Source organism: Amblyomma mixtum, chromosome 3 (genome assembly GCF_055824585.1).
Source record: "Amblyomma mixtum isolate Tamu chromosome 3, ASM5582458v1, whole genome shotgun sequence".
In the NCBI taxonomy this organism is placed as follows: domain Eukaryota; kingdom Metazoa; phylum Arthropoda; class Arachnida; order Ixodida; family Ixodidae; genus Amblyomma; species Amblyomma mixtum.
In genome coordinates this window covers 306137278-306156971 of record NC_143014.1, presented here as the reverse complement: position 1 = coordinate 306156971, position 19694 = coordinate 306137278, and the positions used below count along the sequence as shown (strand labels likewise).

The window sequence follows — 19694 nt, the reverse complement described above, 5'->3', positions numbered from 1 at the left end:
TTTTATTGCAGAGCTTGGCAGGTGTCTTCTATCTGCTTGAGTGCCCTCCAGCTTGTTGGTGTTGCACTCTGCTAGGGCCATCTTAATGAAAATTCTAATAATCTTTTATCTAACATTGCAGTGCATAGAAGCAGAATAGAAGCAGTGCATCAATTCTCAGCAACATGCTGGGCAAGTTTTCCAGCACTTTATATGGCAGCAGCTTTTACGCAAGCAATGCAGTGTCCCTGCCACTTGTGTGATAGCAAGTCTCGTTACTTTCTTAGGACTGCATCATCACGTTTAAACAGCCTAGTTTATTTGTCAATGTCACCTCAAACTTCCAGCCGTTCTGCTCGTGCATTTTTCTGTGAATATGCAGTTTGTGTGTTCATGCATTCTGTTTGATTGTTGCAAAGCCATAGCTTGTGAAATAGCTGCAACGTGCAATGAAATGTTCATTGCTTTCATCTATATTTTTATCTTCAGACGACGACACTCAGGGGTCCATGAGTGCAGCCGCCCTGCTAGAGCAGAGGTCTGATCGTTCGTCGTCGCCTGCTGCGAGCAGCCAGCTGGAGCTGCCACTGCAAGTACCTGGCTCTCCTTGCCAGCCAGTGAGGTTGGAAGAGGCAGGAAGAGCAGCTCAACCAAGCCCTCCCTCCAGCCAGCAAAGTGCTCATCGGAGCCTTGGGTAAGGGTTGGGGAGGTTGGGAAATGAGTATGTGCTGTTTCGGAGACCACGAAGGATGTGTGCTTACGCACTGTGTGGGTCAACTACGACCTGAGGTGTGCAACATCAGTTTTTGATGTGGAGTTAAGCAAACAAGCAGTGATGTTCTTTGCACACTCTTGCCGTCTTGACGTTTTCAGTCCGCATTTTCATTTCCATGGAAGACAAATGTTTTTCCACCTAAATATTATACTGTGGCCCACCAAAAAGATAATTTGCTACTTTTCCGGTCTAAATTCACCATCATCATTGTCAGCCTGAATACGCACACTGCAGGACAAAGGCCTCTCCTGGTTTCTGCGGTTTTCTTTTAAAATACTCATGCTCAGTATTTTGAAAAATGATTTTTTTTGTAGTGTGTATACGAGACTCTAAACATTGTGATGTGATTATTAGCTCAAAATGTTCAAAAAACCGCCATATTTTCCTTTTTATTGACCATTGGTTATCTTGCCTTCACCTTCGCATTTATGTCCAAACCGCTCAAGATATTTCAGTGAAATTTTGTATCTAAGCATTCAGTGGAGCTTCCAATAAGCAAGTTGAATTCATTCCTCTGCGAAACAGTTACAAATTTCACCTTCGAAAGCAACGTCTCTACTTAAATGGTGGTTGTGTTAACGACACACGACTGTATTCATTTTTCGGCTTCACATGGGTGTGAAAACTGTATGGCCTCTTTGCGGTTTTGTAGGGAGGATGCGATTATCTTTATGACGGACCGGGGTCTCGGACCTCAAATTTTGCTTTAATGAAGTCATTATTGTGCTGTCTTTAGGGACAGCATTTTTTCTGCGGCAATTCTAGATTTATCAATGTCATGAAAAATAAGTCCTTGTGCACTTGTGTGATATATTGTGTAGTGTTTTATGGGTACCGTTTACGAAATCTTGCTATGGAGAACTTCTTGACATGCGTGCCACTGGTTTTCCTTGACATGAAGGTGTGCAGTAGGGGTAAAATTGTTGTCTTGCCTATCACAAAACATTAGTTGCAGGATTTATGGTTTATGGGGGTTTAACGTCCCAAACAGGCTATGAGGCATGCCATAGTGAAGAGATCCGGAAATTTTGACCAACTGGGGTTCTCTGACATACACTGACATCGTGCATTACATGGGCCTCTAGAATTTCGCGTTCACCGAAATTAGACCGCCGCGACCGGGATAGAACTCTCCTCTTATTGGGTCAGCAGCCAATCGCCATAACCACCGAGGCACCGCAGTGCCTAGTTAAAGGGTTCAGAAGTTGCCACTTCAGAAACGATGTTACAAACTTTTATTGATATTCTTCGCAGTGTCCGCAGAGGGCTTAAATAACATGATCAAGAAAAACAGATGAAAATTCTCATAGTTGCGTGCTAGTCTGTGTGTGGATTTCTCTTCATTGAGTACAGTTAGCAATATTTCCAACAGCTGCCTCTGGGACACTTGGAAAGATTACTGGTTGGTTCCTACCAGAAGGCATAAATGGGAGCACTTTTGTTTGGAAAAAAAATATTTTAATCACTTTCTGTCTGTGGCAGAAGCTTGTGTAAGTGGCGAGAGGTGCTGGTTTTGAAGTCGGTCACTCTTTTAACCACATTTTCAACAGATTGTTAATTAGCAGCCCCTCCTTTTTGTCAGAATGCTATTGTTGGCAGAACACTGATTTAATAAAGGTTTTCATGCAGAGTTTCTGCCACTTCCAGCAGCCCTCATGACCCCTGCTGCCTGGATGAGATTGAGAGCTGCAATGTGCAACAGAGCCCCTCAGCTCAGCCATTGCACAGCACCAGGCCGGCAAGACTCAGCCCAGCAGCTGTGCAAAGGACACCACTGAGGGTTCTGCAGCCAAGCAGCCGGCGATGTACGCCAGTACGAGGTGAGAGAGAAATGCTGTTATATTGTTTGCCATTTTCTGCAAGTGACTGCAAAAAAGTAGAATAGGATTAGCAATAAGAGTGTCTTTGTGCATGCCAAATTTCTTGTTGCTAATTCGTGTCAGGCAACCGAGAACCCGCTCACTCTTCAGGAAAATACTTTTGGCATGAGGTTGCCAGTTTAAATGAGGGTGTATATATTACACCTAAGTGTTTTAAGGACTCAACTTGTGGGATTTGGGTGCCAGAATATAGTACGGAGATGCAAGTGCGGAGATGCTAGGGATGCAAGTGGGAGCACAAGAACAGAATGTTTGTTCACTCTGAGAATTAAATGAAACCTACACAGCCAAACTTCCAGGGCATTGATTGAGGTAAGCTTGCAATAGATGCTACAGTCAGTGAATATCTCTAGCAGATGCAAAAAATCAGGTGCGGTTTAACTACTGCTGTCCAGGACACACTGCTCATCAGAACGCTTAGGACAGCCAGCAAAAGAACAGAATGTTTGTTCACTCTGAGAATTAAATGAAACCTACACAGCCAAACTTCCAGGGCATTGATTGAGGTAAGCTTGCAATAGATGCTACAGTCAGTGAATATCTCTAGCAGATGCAAAAAATCAGGTGCGGTTTAACTACTGCTGTCCAGGACACTCTGCTCATCAGAACGCTTAGGACAGCCAGCATCATCAGCCGGATGAACACCACGGCAGAGACTGCAACTGGCACGTCAGATGTGCAGATGCCTGCGGAATGGTTATCCCTGCAAAGCTGTAAACATGTTGCAGATTTGCAAGGTTTGCTGCTATGATCAAAGTGCCAGCAATTTCTGCATTGCAAAGGTCGATGTTATTGTAGGCTAAACTTTAAAAGCTGAGAGGACTCTGGTACATCAGATTACTGATATCACGCCAACACCATAGTTCCGAAAGTGCTCAAGCATGCCCACGTTGTAAAGACAACACACGCACACCAGACTCGTGGGGGGCTCTGATGCACAACTCAGACCCAGAAGTCTAAAGAAACATCGTCAATCAAGCTTTGGTTGCCGCCAGGTCCCACGCCTAGCAAGGGGGGGGGGGATGAGGACAGAGTCCTGCGACCACCCGATTGACTGAAAAAAGTTTTTCCATCCATCTATCGAGAATTTCCTTAGGACAGGCCAGCGGGTCCGCACTGCAGATGTCTTTGGAACAAACGAGTTACTGAGGTACAGCTTAACTGGAAAAGACTCGAACGATGTGCAATGCAGCAAGTCTGACACGCACTGCTCATCAGAGGTGCCGATCACAGGATCGACACAGAATTCCCGGCCTGTCAAAGGGATACACTTCAGAAATTTCAAAGTCGCAGCTGGTATCAGCCTTCAGCTGCTCCTGGATCATTTTAGTTTTAGGGCCCCGTCTCCACTAGCTACAAGTGCAACAGCAATCTCACTGATGCCATTCCACCCGAATGAAACCAGGGGCAAACTATGAGTCGGCAGACTGGGGAACCAATGTGCCTTACCCCCACATTAAGCATAAGTACTGCTTCAGTAATAATAACAATAATAATAAAACTGCCACCTGGTCATAACCCCCATACGTGGAAGAGTGCAGAGGTAGTCCCGAGGAGGCAACAAGATTGAAGACAGGAACAGCCGCTTTGTGTGAAGAAATGATTTGGGAATATATGTTCTCAGTTGACCGCTGGTGCACAAGGCAGTAGTAGTAGTAGTAGGCATTTGCTGCCGCTGCCCATCTTTCTCTTTGCAATCACCTCCGGCTGCAGGCGAAGCCATTGTGGCGAGTCAGCGAGACAACAGAAACGGGTCATAGTACGGCTTCAGGCAGGACACATGAACAGTCTCGCAGTTACGTCGTCGTAGATCTGTTGCAGGTGTCGCTGGGTCTATAGTGTGGTTGACGGCAGAAAGGCACTCTACGACACAGCATCGATGGGCTGAATATGGCCAAGGCATTCGTCGTCGTAGAGAAACAAGCAGGGGCTCAAAAAAGGGTTGGAGACCGGGATGAGGCTGCAGCTATCAATTTCTAGGCATTCTGGGTGTTACTCATTTTATGCTTGCCACTTTCATACAGTGTGCACCTTGTAAAGGGTTAAGGAGCTAGAGCCAATGATGGAATGTATGCCATCATAGATTTCTGCGTTTGCTCGCAGGGTACCACAGGCACAGAAAGCTAGTTTTTTTTATAACTTTCGTTGAGGTTAGTTGGTGTATACGCATCTGGACTGTGCAGCATAAAACATACAGGGACCAGGAACAAGAATGAATCAGAGCCAGCTTGCTACTACCTTTACTTGTTCACACACACAAATTTACAGGAAGCTTCCATCTCATAACAACACACACAAGCAGTCTTGTATTTAATGTCACTTTGCAACAGGAGCCTAAACGTGAAGGAGCGCCTTGTGAATGTATGTTGCAAGTTGACCGCTGGTGCACCAAACAGCAGTTGCCACATTAGGCATTTGCCTTGTTGCCTTAAGGGGGGACCTTGGTCTTTAAAAAAGAAATTTTATTAAACTAGATATAGTAATGAAATTTTCAGGCCACATGTATTTTTGTGTGCTGATTTTAGATATATCGTTTAATTTCGTGTAAAACAATTCCTTGAGCACTTGTGCAATTTTTATGCAAGTATTATGGGAAAAGTTTTGGAGGAAACTCGCTGAGATGCATGCCATTGGGTTCTCTTAACACCATGGAATGCAATAAGGGTAAATTTATCATCCTGGCTATCATAGAACTTGAGTTATAGTGTACTCAAGCTGCCACTGCAGAAACAGGAATACACGCGACAACTGCATAGAGGCCTTTTTAAAAGCAGCTAGACGGCTGATGCCATGTTCAACACTGTGTTGTGGGAGGTTTGATTTCGCACAACGGGGGAGTTGAGGCACGAGAACCCTACAGGCCATTCGCATGGTTGCCACTGCCTGTAAGCCACATGCCCCGAATGCAGTACAAAGCTGTATTTTGTAAATGTCATGCACATGTAATCATGGAAAAGATTGTTGGAGCCGTGTTGCTTGCAGACCTAAGCATTGTCAGGCATTGTGGTGTCCTCCAACTGGCACTTCAGTTTCTGTGGTTGCTTCTTGCACATTTTGTATACCTTGTAGTTCAATACATTTTTGAAGCAGTAAGCTGCATGCTTAAACAGCATTTCCTATAAAAAAGGGTAGTGCGCTGGAATTATTACACAAAAGTATTTTCCAGAAGCACTACCACTTTCTTTAGAATTACCGTGTAATTGCTTATGCTTGGATATTTTTGTGCAGGTGTGCAAAGGCAGAATGTGGCGGCACTGCACTTCCTGGAGTCACGTGGGAGCCGCGACGAAGAAAATGAGCGCCTCCGCCTAGAGCTTGAAGAGAGGCGGCTTGATTTTGAAATTAAACAACACGAGGACTTAATGAGGATGCGCATGTGGGAGAGAGAGGAGCGCCAAGCTCACCTTGCCTCTCAAGACGCCCATGTTCGCCTGATAGAAAAATTAATAGAAAAACTGGACAAGTAAAGTTTGCCTGTGCTGCAGTTGGCAGCCATACAGGGTGTTTCACCTAAAACTTTCTGCAATTTTTTAAAATAAGCTATTTGAATTAGATGCGCCCTTTTTCTGGCATAGCATTTCAGTGGTGAAGTACATCATAATGCAGCTAAGACGTGCTAACTAGCAGGCTTGTTAACCAATATTTAATGGTTAACTTTTAAACTATTACCGTTGGGCTCCTTAATTATAGAGAGGCATGTAGCCCACCGTAAGTAATGTCCATATCCGTTTTTAGAATTTCGAGAACGCGATTATCCTCGGCACTGTGGCCCAACAAATTTTGGCTATCTCGACGAGTTAGGTTCACTGGAGAGGTTGCTTTGCCTGCAAGCTTCTCAAACCGCATGTATTTTGGCGCGATATAGGCGAAATTTGTTGGGCCACAGCGCCAAGGGTAACCGCGCTTTCGAAATTCTAAAAACTGATATGGATATAACTTACGGTGGGCTACATGTCTCTGAATAATTAAGGAGCCCAACGGTAATACTTTAAAAGTTAACTATTAAATATTGGTTAACAAGCCTGCTAGTCAGCACGTCTTAGCTGCATTATGATGTACTGGAAATGCTATGCCAGAAAAAAGCGCGCATCTAATTCAAATAGCTTATTTTTAAAAATTGTAGAAAGTCTTAGGTGAAAAACACTGTATATTGTGACGCCCATGAAAAGGCAATACCCATTCTGCGTGGTCGGCGTTGCTGGATAAGCCGAAGATGAGGAGAACGAAGTTTGTGGCGTCTCGTGCTCGGCAAGCGGACCCAGCTGTTTTTCGATCCTCCGTCCCGGTCTCAATAAACCACTGGGCGTAACATCTTGGTGGAGGTGCTGGGTATTCAGGTTCCTCCGAAGACGGATCCCCAGATTCACATTCGCCGCAGTCGTCGCATTGTTGGTCTGCCGCCTTCTGTGCCAATGATGTCCCTGGACGGCGACGCTTCGAGGTCTGCGCCCAGCAGTTCATGGCAGCATTACCGGGAGCCACGGTAATTCGCGGGTTCATCTAGCGACGACGTCGATGAATGGCTCACCCACTACCTACGGGTGAGTCGCTACAACAAGTGGAACTCCTCCGCCCGGCTTGCGAATGTCGTGTTTTCACTAACCGACACGGCCCTAACATGGTTTGACAACCACGAGGATTCCCTCACGACTTGGGACCGCTTTGTAGAGGAGCTGAAGAAGTGTTTCGGTGATTCAGTCGCAAAGAAGAAGCGGGCTGAGCAAACACTTGCGCAAAGGGCTCAGCTCCGCGTTGAAACATGCACAAAGTATATTGAGGAAATCGTGAAGCTATGCAAGGTCGTCTCTCCTGCCATGACGGAGGAAGACAAAGTTGGCCATTTGCTCAAAGGATTCGCCGAAGACGTCTACTATTTTTTGATCGGAAAAGAAAGTGTCGAGTCCGTGTCTGACGTCATCAAGCACTGCCGGACGTTCGAGACGTTGAAAATGCGGCGCACCACACCGAAATATGGACGTTTGGCCGGGGTGACGACGGTGGCAGCTGTAGACACGCCATCGTCATGCGATCTGGCTTCCACAATCTGCCAGATCATTCGCGAAGAGTTAACCAGGTCACTGGAACTCACTCGAAATTCATCAGAGCTCCCTCATGTGTATCTCACGCGTCCTACTACTCCGCCATCCGACGTTAACACAGCGGACTTTGAGGATCACCGGGTACCCCGAGAGCTGCGGCCGAACAACACACCGCGATTGCCCCCGGAGCACCGGTCCGGCTTTTACCAGCCTGTGCTGGCCACATACGACGAGAACTTTCGGCCAAGTCCTTCGTATGATGACTACTTGCCGGCGCAGCCTGCTCCCGGTCCCTCTCTTGTGTGTTACCGCTGTGGTCAACCCGGACACATCTCCCGATTTTGTCCCCGCCGACAACCATCCCGTTACGGCTCCTCGACCTATCCTTGGCGTCCGGATTACCAACGCGGCCCTTCTCGATACCCGTCCTGCCCGCCTGATTCCGGCAATTCATGGCCTGCACAAATGCGGAATCATTCGCCGGCATCTGATAGAAGTGTGACGCCGCCTCCAGCCTTCCGTACACGTCGATCTCCATCACCCCGACGCCGCTCCTCCTCGCCTCCGCCCGAAAACTAGTCGCCGCGACCGATGGGGGTGAGGTCGCTGGAAGTCTGCCACCGGAAGTGATAACCCTGCCTGTAGTTATGTTACATAACAAAGTACATGTGCTAGTGGATGGCGTACCTGTGATGGCTTTAGTGGATACCGGTGCTACTATTTCGGTTATGAGTGCTGCGTTTAAGTGCCTCCTCGGAAGAAAAGTTTTGTTTCGATGCGACAAAAATGCCCAGTTTTGTGGCGTGCGTGGCGAACCGTTGCCAGCAGTTGGAGTGTGTAGTGTTAAGGTTTCTTTGGGTCGTGAAGTCTTCAGCACGGAAGGTGGTGCTCAGCCGGTCAACGCACGACGTTATTCTTGGCCTAGACTTTTTGCAAATGTGTGGCGCTAACGTCGACTGTCACACAGGTGAGCTCAACGTCGGCAAATGTTCCACCACTGATCTTCTAGAAAGCTCGTGCAGTGGAGAGAGAGTGTTTTGTGTTGCCCGAGGTACTGTCGTGCCTCCTTCTTCGGCTGTGTGCGTACCGGTTTCCTGCCCCGATACCGCTCTCGACCTGTTTGATGCGGCTGTGGAACCGAACCACTTGAACTGCATGAAGAAGAACATCTTGGCTCCTCATGCCATGGTTTCCGTCATCAACGGAAGAACTGAACTGTGCACAGTGAACAGTTCGACGGAATCTGTTGTGCTGCCTGAATGCCTGAAGCTTGCGTCATGCAGCCAATACACGCTGGTATCCGTTGCCTTGGTTACCGACGCCCTGGGCGCAGCAGCACCAGAGTTCTACGACGAGTTGCAGTTGCTCCGAATGATCGACAACTCGCTTTCCACGCATGAGCGCCGTGCACTGTTGACCATCCTCCAGCGATACTCCACCGTGCTTTACTTTTTGCAGCCCGGCGGCCCATCTGCTATCCCCTCGTCTCGAATCCTGGACAGGGTTGACACTGGTACGTCACATCCGATCCGCCAAAAGCCCTACCGAGTGTCACCGTCTGAACGCAAGGTTATCAATGACCAAGTGCAGGAGATGCTAACCAAAGGCGTTATACAAAAGTCCTCAAGTCCGTGGGCTGCTCCAGTAATTCTTGTTCGGAAGAAAGATGGATCATGGCGTTTTTGCGTGCATTACCGTCGTCTGAATGCCGTCACGAGAAAAGATGTATACCCCCTACCTCGAATCGACGATGCCATCGACTGTCTTTTTTCAGCGTCCGACTTCTCTTCTATTGATCTTCGGTCGGAGTATTGGCAGATCCCCATGCATCCCGCAGACAAAGAAAAAATAGCTTTTATTACGCCATGGCCTTTATGAGTTTAATGTGATGCCATTTGGCCTTTGCAATGCGCCCGCCACCTTCAAGAGATTTATGGACACTATACTCCGCGGTTTGAAATGGGAAATCTGCATGTGTTACCTCGACGACGTTCTCATTTTCGGAAAGACGTTCAGTGAGCACAACGACCGTTTAGCTCTCGTCCTCGACTGTATGCGCCAAGATGGCCTTGTGCCTAACTCTAAAAAGTGCCACTTTGGTGCGCGTCAAGCGTTAGTGCTTGGACACCTCGTTGATAAAGACGGCGTCAGGCCTCATCCAGCCAAGACTGCAGCAGTCGAGTCGTTCAAGCCACCACAGTCTATTAAAGAGCTGCGGAGTTTCTTGGGCTTATGCTCTTACTTTCGCCACTTTATTCATCCCTTTGCGGATGTAGCTTACCCTCTCACAGGTCTGCTTCAGAAAGATGTGGCTTTCGAGTGGACACCTGAGTGCGACTCCGCCTTTCGCCAACTAAAATTCCTTTTGACGTCTCACCCCGTACTTCGCCACTTCGATCCCTCCGCTCCCACAGAGATTCACACCGACGCCAGCGGTGTTGGCCTTGGCGCTGTTCTCGCCCAGCGATGCGACAACAAAGAGCACGTTGTTGCGTATGCCAGTCGCTCGCTCAGCAAACCGGAGCGCAATTATACAGTCACTGAGAAAGAATGTTTAGCCGTCGTCTTCGCCACGAAGCGTTTCCGTTCCTATCTGTACGGGCGCCCGTTCACCATCGTCACCGACCATCATTCCCTCTGCTGGCTCGTTAACCTTCGTGACCCGTGCGGACGCCTTGCACGGTGGGCTCTCCGGCTACAAGAGTTCGACTACACAGTCGTCTACAAGAGTGGTCGCCGTCACGCTGACGCGGACTGTCTTTCAAGGCTGCCGCTTCCTGAGTCAGAGTCTAACATCGATACGTTGGACCACTGCGTCGCTTCAGTGTCACCTGTTTTTCCTGATGTAGCAACGTTCAAAGCGGAACAGCAGAAATACTTAACCCTACAGTCTCTCCTTGCGGAGGCTGAAGACCGTTCCAACGTCAGCCACTTTTGTGTGCGAGATGGTCTTTTCTGGAAGAAAAACTATTCTTCTACGGGCAAGCGCTTTCTGCTGGTAGTTCCGAAGAGCCTGTACTCCTCTGTCTTGCACGCCATGCACGATGACCCTACATCTGGACATCTTGGTTCGGCACGAACGCTGCACCGTACCCAGGCGCGCTTCTATTGGCCGAAAATGCGGGCCAAGACTGAGCGGTACGTCGCCAGCTGCACTCAGTGTCAACGATACAAGCGACCTACTAGCCTTGCGTCTGGTCAGCTTCACCCTGTGACACCGTCTGCAGCACCGTTTGAGCAAGTGGCATAGATCTGCTGGGCCCGTTTCCAAAGTCCTATCATGGGAACCGCTGGATAGTGGTTTGCGTCGATTACCTTACCCGGTATTGTGAAACGGCAGCTCTGCCCTCGGCTGCAGTGTATTATGTGTCCTCTTTTCTGCTCCAATTCACAGTTCTCCGTCATGGACCTCCAAAAGTTATCATCAGTGACCGTGGTCGGCAGTTCACCGCTGACGTCGTGGAGCAGCTTCTCCGTTCCTGCGCGTCGCATTTTCGCCATTCCTCGCCTTACCATCCCCAGACGAATGGGCTCACTGAGCGCACAAACCGCACGCTCACTAACATGCTGTCAATGTATGTTGATTCAAGGCACAAGAACTGTGATAGCGTCCTGCCGTTCATCACGTATGCGTTCAATACCGCACGCCATGAGACTACTGGCTACAGCCCCTTCTTTTTACTCTATGCACGCCCCCCATGCTGCACCCTGGACACCATACTACCATTTTCTGACGAGCTCCACGAAGATCCCTCTATCGCTGAGACACTCTGTCTCACCGAAGAAGCCCGCCGCCTTGCTCGCCTTCGTGTTCTCGCCTCCCAAGATCGGTCAAAAGCGCGCTACGATGCCCACCGAAGTCGCGTTACTTACAGTGCCGGTGATTTAGTCTTGTGGTGGTGGCCTACCAGAAAGCGAGGGTTGTCTCAGAAGCTGCTGTGCCACTACGATGGACCCTACGTCATTATTGACCAAATTAGCGAACTCAATTACCGCATAGCTCGTCTCACGGAAAGCGGCCGTCGTTCAGCGCGAACCGAAGTCACTCACGTTGCCCGGCTGAATCCCTACCATTCGCGCGGCGCTTCTTAACTTGCCCAGCGGGCTTCGGCTGCGTAGGGGGAAGTGTGATGCCCATGAAAAGGCAATACCCATTCTGCGTGGACGGCGTTGCTGGATAAGCCGAAGATGAGGAGAACGAAGTTGGTGGCGTCTCGTGCTCGGCAAGCGGACCCAGCTGTTTTTCGATCCTCCGTCCCGGTCTTAATGAACCACTGGACGTAACAATATGAATTGAACTGGTTGAATTCCACATTCATTTTTATGTCTGCACTCGAAAAAAGCAATAGGGCTCATATAAGATGTGACAAAAGATCAATACATTGCACTGTTATGTACCAAGCAATCACGATTCCAATGCAATTGCAAAACACACGAACAGGTATGACCATCACCTTACAATAACGGGAAAAACAAGCCTCTCAAAGTGAAACGGAAAAATTCGAGAGCCCGACTGTCACTCGATTCATTGGTCATCCAAATTGCACTGTACACCATGACAAGGACACAAAGAAGCATGCCAGCTATCTATCCACATTTCCCGTATCTTGCAGAGTTGAGTAGGCAGTGCACTCCTTCACTTTATTGCGAGCACCAAACCTGGGCTAACACAAAACCAGTACCCTGACTGGGTGAACATTTTTCATTACCAACATCAAATGACCATCACCTTACATTTGCAGGAATAACAAGCCTCTCAAAGTGAAACGAAAAAATTTGAGAGCCCGACTGTCACTCGATTCATTGGTCATCCAAATTGCACTGTACACCATGACAAGGACACAAAGAAGCATGCCAGCTATCTATTCACATTTCCCATATCTTGCACAGTCAAGTAGGTGCAAGTGCGTCTGGTGACGCGAGCGAACTTTCCACACTGAGCAAGGCGTGGGATGCTCTTCTGAGTGTGGACAAAACTGCGCCGCACGGCTTGGGTCTGCACGACTTCCTGTCTGTTGACGACGGTTTGTTCGACCACGAGGAATTAACAGACGATGCCATAGTCAGAAGCGTAGGTGGCGCTAACGAGAGCGATGACGGCGACGAAACCGCAACCAAGCAAGCGAGTCCGCGAGATGTGCTTGATGCACTCACCGTGTGGTCATTCCACGCGACGCATGATGACGACGTGGCCACATAAGATATTTTGAGTTGTGAGGATCGAGTGTTAAAACTCCTCCGAGGCCATGGAGGGCAGGTCAAAATTACGCAATTTTTTCAGTGAAACGTGGTTCCTGTGGTATTTGTCTTTTTATTGTCTGCTTTCTCTCACTTTCGCAATAATAAAATTCTCACGAGAACGAAACAAATTGCTTTCCCCGGCGATTTCGTTATTGCGGGGTTCAACTTATAACGAAACCGCCTGGTTGGTGCCATGGTGTCCGTGAGAAAAACCACGTATGAAAACTTCCACTGTCACTGAACGTGCTCATGCTACCAAACGAGGAGAGAACAAGGCCAAAATGGCAGCGAATGCTCGTGTGAGGTCTGATCGGCATCGGCTACAGATAGTAACGGCTACAGTGCTCTTTTTTGCGGACATTTTGTAGGGGCGCCACTGAAGTGCAACTTTTTTTGTATTTTATGAATATGAAACCTTGAAATGAAATCCTTGAATCTAAGCCCGCCTAAGAGTTCGATACCATTTTTTTAAGTATCAGCCTAGGTTCGAATAAAAAATGGCTGAGGCTTAACTAGGTTAAGCCTGGAGAATGCGAAGCATCATCGTGTCGCGTAATTTGGAGGCGCACAACCACAGCGACGGCGCGAGGTGGGCCCCCGTTTCTCCACTGTCGTGACGTCATCAAGTCACGTGGTGTGACGTCATGTATCACGTGATTTGGAGGCGCACAACCACAGCGACGGCGCGAGGTGGGCCCCCGTTTCTCCACTGTCGTGACGTCATCGTGTCACGTGGTGTGACGTCATGTATCACGTGATTTGGAGGCGCACAATCACAGCGACGGCGCGAGGTGGGCCCCCGTTTCTTCACTGCCGTGACGTCAGCGTGTCACGTGGTGTGGCATCATCGTGTCACGTGATTTGGAGGCGCACAACCACAGCGACGGCGCGAGGTGGGCCCCCGTTTCTCCACTGTCGTGACGTCATCGTGTCACGTGGTGTGAAGTCATGTATCACGTGATTTGGAGGCGCACAACCACAGTGACGGCGCGAGGTGGGCCCCCGTTTCTCTACTGTCGGGACGTCATCGTGTCACGTGGTGTGACGTCATGTATCACGTGATTTGGAGGCGCATAACCACGGTGAAGGGCTGAAGTGGTAGCTAAAGTATTATGCTTCGCATAAAACGGTATCTGTGAACGTCGTGGATGGACCCTGATGCCACCCCAATTCTGTTGACTAGGACGCAGCTGCTTCCACATATCTTTGAGTGTTTGGCCTTTCGAATATATTTTGTGCTGATGAATCTACTTTCATTTTGAGAAGTCGAGTTTGGCTTGATTTGAATGTTGTGCACAGATGCTTAGTATTTTTTTCTGTAATGGGCATGGTGTAGCAGGTAGAGGGTATTGATCATGATTTGACACACTGCTGCTGTAAAAAAAAAATTCTTTGTCCATATTGTTGTTTTCTATCCAGTTTTCAAGTGATATTTAATTTAGGTCCTCTTTGATGACTTGTCTCAGTGTGCACACATAAAATTCTGGGAATTTGCTGCAGGTATATGCAGGCTCCGGCGTGTGGCTGAACCCCAGTGCCTGGGACATTTTGCTGCGGTCACCTACAGACTCCACGTTCTGTCGCGCTGCGTCGCTCATTTACTGGACGCCAGACCAGTTAAGAAGCCGCAGCGTGACAGGAGTGATATCAAATAAATCGAGGTCACTTGGGATGACAGAAGCAAAACCGGCACTTTCTCCAGAGAAAGTCTCCTCGCTGAAAGGTGAGAGGGCTTTTTCAGTTGCTTTGAGTGTAATGTCGGGACAGTAAAAAAAATGTTGATTGAAGCAAGGCTTGCATTCAGGAATGTCTCATGTAGCACGCAAAAGCAGCAGCAGCGGCCGCCGCAAGTGGATGTCGTGTATCACGACTGCCTTGCTAATCTGGAGATTGTGGGAAGTAGTGCAGTTTCACAGCAGCAGACGACAGCATGCACAGCATGCACCGCTTGGACGCCATATCTGAGTGAGCGGCGGTACTCTAGCGCCTGCACACGTGGGCACACAAACCTCAGTGATGCCGTCTTTGGTGACCGGCCCATTTCACGTTGCCACTGTACCATCGTCTGTTTTACTTCACGCGTTCTTGTTTTTGCTATCTTCCCCTGCTTTCCTCCATGCGATGTCTTCGCTTTGGTTGCCTTTAATCCGTTGGTTCGCTTGGTTACGGTGCCGCGGCTCAGTCCATGAATGGGCGTTAAGAGCTGCGCTCTTAAAGGGCCACTGACCACCCCCGGCCTAAATCCGGTGGTTGTGAGGCATCGTCACACCGAACTCGTGGCCGCAAACACTTCTTGAATAGACGCATTAATACTGGAGTTATGCGGAGTTAAAGCCAGGGAAATCAAAGTGCCAATGCGTCTTCCTTTCCTTCGTCTTTTGCTCCGAGGTCCTTCTCTCTCGCAAGCCTTTCCTCTGATGTTAGCGATGGGGGTGGAGTTTCGTGTCGTCCCTTCGTACTTTTCATGCATGTATGTTTGTTTCCGGAAGACCCACCTCCGTTTTATGACCAGAGGGGCGCGCGAACGAAGCGCGGGCCCGCGGACACCGCCGGCTTTTCTTAGAAAACAAGCCTCCAGACGCGTCTTTGTGCCTATTTCTCCTGTGAGTTTGTGTCTTTTCTCTTTTTCTGTGGCGCTTTGGAATACCACGACAGCGGCAATGTATGCGAGTGGAAAAAGAAAACGAAATGCGGGATGGAGAACCGCAAACGAGGAGAGGACGCGGAGCGTTGGGTTACACCCACCCTTCGCCGACAAACCGATGGAACACCTACGGGCATGACGTCACACTCAGGGGTTCAAACTCAAGGAGGTCGCCTTCAACAAGAGAAGAGCGAAAGAGCTTTGCGTTGAATTTTTTACTCTTTTCCGGGGCGCGCGCCTCTCTAGTGTTTTGGAGGGACTATCTTCCATGCCTGATCTAACCACTGGGCTTATTTTCTGAAAACGTCCAAACCCTGGTCAGTGGCCCTTTAAAAAATTATACTTGAGACGATTTTTATAGGAATATCAAAGAACACCAGTGTCAATTTTGTTAACATTTATCCATCTATACTTCATCTCAAGTTTTTTGCAGCACTGCGAAGAGTATCGTTCTCTGGTTCAATTGGCCAGTGCAAGCAACAAATAGTCCCTCGAATACTTGAGCAGTGTTGTGACCACTTTCCAAACTTTTATTGCAGTAATTGGAAAGTCAGATTTGGTAATGTTTAGAAAGTATAAGGAAACGTTTCAGTCGCGTGTTAAATTAGCAGAGAAAATCTGCACGAACACAGCACTGCGGAGGCCTGCCTCGAAGTATCGTCACCATTATTAAAAATGGAGTCGGCCGAGTCTCCTGCGCTCTTTCCTCCCTAGGCAGGGAGCCACCAGTTGCTGCAAGAAGGGTGCAGAGTACGTTTTCCAGAGCATGCCGTTCAAATTGGCTTAGGTAACTGCAGCCTTCACAGTGCTGCAAACAACTTGTGAAATGAAGTATAATGCTGGAAATGTGGCTTCTAGTTCCAGCTTTTCTGTTTCATTTTCACATTGATAGGGCAAATTAAATGTTGCCATATTTTACTTGCTCCACAATTTTGCTTTTGTCACATATCCAGCTATATAAAAAGCTGTGTTCTAATGCATCATATATTTGATTCTGTGCAGCTCTATTCCACGTGTACATGGGCGACGTGCCAGCCGATGTGCAGCAGAAGCGGCTAAACGCTGTCCGAAAACACCTGTCCCAAAAGCTGGGGGACATGCAGAGGAAAGGACCGTGCCGCGACTGAGTTTTTTTTCATTATTTTCATTACAGTTGAACCTGGATATAACGAAATTGAAGATTCCCGAAAAATATTCCTTATAGGGAGGTTTTCATTATACGCAGTTTCCACGAGAAAGTTCAAAAAATAAATACAGAAACGAAACTAAGGTGAAAATCAAGGCCAGTGAACTCGGCCAGAATGCATTTATTGCACTGAAAAGACACGAGTGATCTTGCTGTGCTGTTTGTTGACGAGGGTCGGCACCACTGATCGCCCATAGGACATCAAGACACTTAAAGCTGTACCGCCATCGTCCAGCGAGCCCACAGCGCGTCGCAAAATGTCGATGGCATCCAACACTTCATTTGTAGAAGGCATATCACATGCTGACCCGACCTCTGGAGATCCATCATCATCGCCGGTCTGACATCGGACACTTTCAACCAGCGCCTCATCCGACATCTCTTCAGTAGTCACGGCACAGTCGTCCCCATACAAAAAGTCACAGAGCTGCACGTCATCAGGGGCTGGTCCACTCACGCGCAGTAAGCCCCAAGCTTCGGCGAGATCGGGTGGCCCGGAAGGCTCCACTCCTAAGGGCTCCTCTTCGTCAGTTTGCGCAGCCTGAACTTCTTTCGTTATGCGGGCATTTCTGAAACAGTTGGCGGTAATGGCCGCACTTGTTTCTCGCCACGATGCTTCAAGCATCTCAACTGCTTGAAAAATGTCCACTTTCATTTCCCGCTGAAGACGAATGTTCAGAAGCAGCTTTTGGATCAGTCTACGCCGGTAGCTGCACTTTACGCTGTTGATAATCCCTTTGTCGAGGCGCTGAATTAGTGAAGTGCAATTCGCGGGCAAATACTCCAGTTCAATATTTGAAAGGTCGAGGCCTTCAACATGATGGTACGCAGCACAGTTATCTAAGAATAAGCAAATTCTGCGGCCTTGCTTCTTGATATCTGCATCGAACGCCTTCAACCAGTCACCAAATATGGCCCGCGTCATCCACGCTTTCGTGTTAGCCACGTATTTCACGGGCATCCGGTGTGTTCCTTTGAAGCACCTGGGGCGGGCACTCTTACCGATAACCAGTGGGACGCGCTTGTCAGACCCGTCTGAAAACAGTTATACGAAGTTTACTCTGCTTGCCTCCGTGGCAGACGTTGCCTTTCAGGCAAAGGGTGCGGTTCGGGAGCAATTGATAAAAAAGGGCCGTCTCGTCACAGTTGTAGACTTCGGACGCATCGTAGCGCTCTAAAATTGCTGGCAGTTTCTCTTCTACCCAAGAATTTGCAGCATCGCTGTCCGCAGAAGAGGACTCACGGCTTATAATCTTTCCAGCGATGCCATACCTCTTCTTGAAGCCATCCATTGCTGGCTTTTAAGTCATCAAATCCCAAGATACAGGCATAATCCCGTGCCTTTTGCTGCAAGGGAGTGCCGCTGATCGGAAGATTTCTAGCCCTCATGTCCATGAACCACGTGAACACCGCTTTGTCTACGTCGGCGTACGTTGATGGCTTTAGCTTCTTTTTGCCACTAGCACCGCACTCCACTGCACTGCGAATCGCATCTTTTGCGTTGAGAATCGTAGAGACAGAGCTGGCTGGGATTTGAAACCTGGCAGCAACATTCTTCTTTTTCTCGCCTGCAGCAACGGCGTCCAGAATAGCAGTTTTGTCCTCAAGAGACAACATTTTCCGTTTTTTCGTGGACGTATTCATTCTCGATGTGTGAAAGCACCAACACGACCCCGCGCGCACAAACACGGCGACCCGGCACACACACACGAAGTCGAGATCGAAGAGCACACGCCGGCACGGCGAACAGAACAAAGGCTCCAAAAACGGTAACTGAAAACAGTTCAAGAAACGCGTGTCGTGCCATCTAGTGTCATGCATACGAAGTGAAGTGACTTCTCGAGCAGCCAAAGCGTGGCGCTGAAGGAACGAAAGCAAGCGGTGCCTGTGCACTATCATCATCTCCACCGAGCGGGAGAGTGGTGATGCTCGCTCGCCGCTGCTGCGAATGTTTTTTTTATGCGTTCATCGTTCTCGGCCATTAAGTAACGAAGAAATTTGGCACAGTTTAGCTCTGTGTTTTTAAAATATGGGGAAAAAAGGCAAGGCGGTCGACGGGGCAATTTCGTTATTTCGAGGTTCACTCCCCCAGCCAATACGTTACTTTGAGGTCACAAATACATGGGCTTCTATGGGACTGGCGACGGGGAATGGAAAAACTTCGTAAAATCAAAGAATTCGTTGTATGGAGGTTCGTTATAGACAGGTTCAACTGCAATTCGCATCAGGATCGAGAATAAATAAATTATTTGTATAAATTAGGTGGTTTCCTAAAGATGTATTGTAAAGCTCTTCTGTCCCTCTTGACCAGGTAGCAAGCTTGGCATAGTGGGACAGTAGGCTTTTCAGTGTCATACGTACCTTTCATGCGATACATAATGGTGCGTGCTCGTGAACATATATGAAGTTAGGCATAGTGTCTGCCGAGCAACGATCTGAGCATACATTCAGACCGTCACCATCACCATCAGGCCCATCACCATCAGGACCATCACCATCAGGACCATCACAATCATGCCCAAATTACGGGTTCCTTCAGACCGGCAAGCTGATGGAATTTTTGAAAGGGTGTGCAGGAGCATAAATGCTTAGTCTCCAAGAAGCAGCGTAATCTTGCCCCAAAAAAGGTGTCAGCTCAGCGACAAGGGATTTACCCCGAAAGAGACTAATATCACACCTTTTTTTTTTTAGAGTGGGCAAGAGGGCGGGACAGACTTGCATACTACCGGAAGTGATCTCCGCGGATCAGCTCCTTCTGCGAAGGCGGCCAGACTGTTACACGATCTCCAAGAACTACCGCTGTCGTGCTACGCGCCGGTTGGGAGCCCCGCGAACAATGGGAAAGAAGAGCAATCCGAAAAAACAAACATTCATTCGCCGTGTGCAGAAGATCACGTGATCGCGCCTGGAGACAGCACTCACCAGAGGGAAGAGGCCGGCAGTTTGTCGC

General features: G+C 48.6%; 1 pseudogene across 1 annotated transcript in view; it reads left to right on the top strand.

Annotated features, from left to right (window-relative positions):
• The window catches only part of LOC149355494 (uncharacterized), a 75319-nt pseudogene that overhangs the window by 54513 nt on the left and 1112 nt on the right, over window positions 1–19694 (top strand). Inside the window, exons 2-4 of the transcript XR_016289353.1 lie at window positions 14415–14637; window positions 16561–16672; window positions 19196–19287. The product of XR_016289353.1 is annotated as an uncharacterized LOC149355494 (transcript). The remainder of the gene's footprint in view (window positions 1–14414; window positions 14638–16560; window positions 16673–19195; window positions 19288–19694) is intronic.